The sequence below is a fragment of the Nematolebias whitei genome, chromosome 8 (genome assembly GCF_014905685.2).
Source record: "Nematolebias whitei isolate Nwh7 chromosome 8, NemWhi1, whole genome shotgun sequence".
In the NCBI taxonomy this organism is placed as follows: domain Eukaryota; kingdom Metazoa; phylum Chordata; class Actinopteri; order Cyprinodontiformes; family Rivulidae; genus Nematolebias; species Nematolebias whitei.
The window spans coordinates 2,193,957-2,196,707 of NC_056505.1; the positions used below are offsets into that span (position 1 = coordinate 2,193,957).

Here is a 2,751-nt window from a genome sequence, read left to right on the forward strand (position 1 = left end):
TTGTTTTAGCTGCTGTTTTAGCTACTGTTTTTTCTATTGTTTTAGCTACTGTTTTTTCTATTGTTTTAGCTACTGTTTTAGCTGCTGTTCTACTTTTAGCTTTTTGTGAGATTGTTGTTCCTTTTAGCTGCGAGCTAGACTTTCTCTCCTTTTAGCTAGCGATGTGTTAGCTTTCGGCTTGTTGAACCCAGAGTTCTGTGAGACCTGTCTGTCTGTCCAGGGGAGAACTGGCAGAAGACTCTGCTGTTCCACTCCGTGACCCGGGACGGTCTGAAGAAACTCATCCAGCCCAAACTGTCCAGGTAACCACACCTGTCCTCGTCCTCTGGGACTTGTTGTTGGGGTGTCTTCATGGTGTCTCTGTCCCTCTCAGGCTGGACTACCTGACTCAGAAGTTGTCCTCAGCGAGTGAAGAAGACAAGCAGCAGCTTCGAGGGCAGATGGACAGCTTGGAGACGGAGATGGACCTGCTCAGGTGAGCTGGACGTCCTGAAGGTCACACCTGAGCGTGAAGCCTGATGGGTTCCATCAGCATCTTAGAACCCAGCTCTTCCTTGCTTCCTCTGATCCTGCGCTCTGATTGGTCAGGCAGAGGACGGAGGAGGAACTTATCGGTGATCGATTTGAAGAACACGACTGGCAGAAAATCTCTAATATCGATGTAAGAAAATCAATCGATTGGTGGTTCAGCTGAGGAAGACACAGCTGAGGTCTGCTCCTCTTCCTCAGTTTGAAGGGACGAAGGACGCCGAGGACATCCGTCTGTTCTGGAGGAACTTCCTGCATCCGTCCATCAACAAGGCAGCGTGGAGCAAAGAGGAGGTGCAGAAGTTGAAGGAGGTCAGCAGGAGACACGGGGAGAGACACTGGGACCACATCGCTGAGGAGCTGGGGGTGAGGACAAACCAAAGTCAGAGTTTCTTTATTTGTCCTTCCACCACACGAGGTACACGAGGTGGAACGACCGTGTGTACTCAGGGTCCCAGTTACTCCAACAATAAAATGTAAATGGTACATGGACTGCACCTATACAGCTCCTTTCTATCTGGTTCAGACACTCAGAGCTCTTTACAACAATCTGTGCCTCATAGACCCGTTCATACAGCTCTATACTAGATCTGTACAGAGAGAACTCAACAAATCATTCTAGAGACTCATCAGAGCTTCATCACATTCATGCACTGATGGACACATCAGAGGCTGTGAGGGGGTCAGTGTCCTGCCCAGGGACACTTCAGCATGTGACTGCTGGTGGATTCAAACCCCCAACTCTCGCATTGGAGGACGACTGCTCTAACCACTGAGCCACCGCCGCCCACAAGATCTAAGATATGAACTAATAATACTCTTAACACTAGTAGTACAAAAACAACACGCCGAACAGCAGCACGAACATGAGTCTGTGTGAGCAGAAGAGCACTAATGAGATCAGCAGCATGAGATCAGCAGCATGGATAATCAGCAGCACATATCAATCAATCAATCAATCAATCAAACTTTATTTATAGAGCCCTTTCCAGCAGCCAAAAGGTGCACAAAGTGCTGCACAGTACAGAAGTTAAAAACAAACAAGAATAAAAAAGATAAAAATAAAAAATCAGTCAGTTAAAAACAAAAACAATTACAATTAAAACATAGCAAGATTGTCAAAGAACTACTAGGTATTAAAAGCCTGCCTGAATAAAAAGGTTTTAAGATTAGATTTAAAATGCTCCATGTCAGTGATGGAGCGCAGGTCCTGAGGTTGCTGGTTCCAGAGTCTGGGTGCAACAACCGAAAAGGCCCGGTCACCCCATCGTTTGTAGTTGGACTTTGGGACAGAGAGTAGAAATGTATTAGATGATCTCAGTGTTCTCCTATATTCACGGACAGCTACAAGATTAGACAAATATAGTGGGGCAAGACCATTAAGAGCTTTAAAAGTGAATAATAAAATTTTTAATTTAATTCTAAAATCGACTGGAAGCCAGTGGAGGGAAAATAAAACAGGGGTGATGTGCTCACGTCTGGAGGTGTTTGTTAAAAGTCAACCTGCAGCATTTTGGACCAATTGCAGGCGTCTAATGGAGGATTGGGAAATTCCTGCATATAGGGAATTGCAGTAGTCGAGCCTTGAAGTTATAAAAGCATGGATGGCCTTTTCCAAGTCAGAACGATTTAAAAAAGGCTTAACTTTGGATAAAAGACGTAACTGATAAAAACAGGCCTTCACTACAGAGGATGTTTGTTTATCAAACTTTAAGTCTTTATCAAATGTCACTCCCAAGTTTTTAACTGTGGATCTGAACTTGGATGTCAGAGCACCAAAGTTACAAGGAGCATCATCACCAAAGAAGATGCATTCTGTCTTTCCTTGGTTTAAAAACAAAAAATTAAGATGAAGCCACTGTTTAATGTCGGCAATACAATCAACGAAAGGTGTGAGAAGGTTACTGTTTTTAGGTTTCATTGGTAAATAAATTTGTACATCATCAGCATAGCAGTGAAAAGAAAAATTATGTTTGGCTATCACTGATCCAAGGTCAAGTAGCATTGCAGTAGACAATTATGATTTTTTTAAAATCCAGTTTTCGTGGGTTTCATGAGCTGGAAGCTCAAGTTATGTAAAAATAAACAAAAACAGATAAATATTTGAAATAGTTTAAATTGTGGGCCCTGAATCTATAAACTATTAAAGATGAACTTTCTGAATGAATTATGGAAGTTACACAAGTTTTCCATCATATTCAATTTTTTTGGAAAGGGTCTGTA

At 42.7% G+C, this 2,751-nt stretch overlaps 1 protein-coding gene across 1 annotated transcript in view; it reads right to left on the reverse strand.

The window, feature by feature from the left end:
• The window catches only part of chek2 (checkpoint kinase 2), a 15,021-nt gene that overhangs the window by 4,855 nt on the left and 7,415 nt on the right, over nt 1-2,751 (reverse strand). The gene's annotated exons all lie outside the window — the stretch shown is intronic.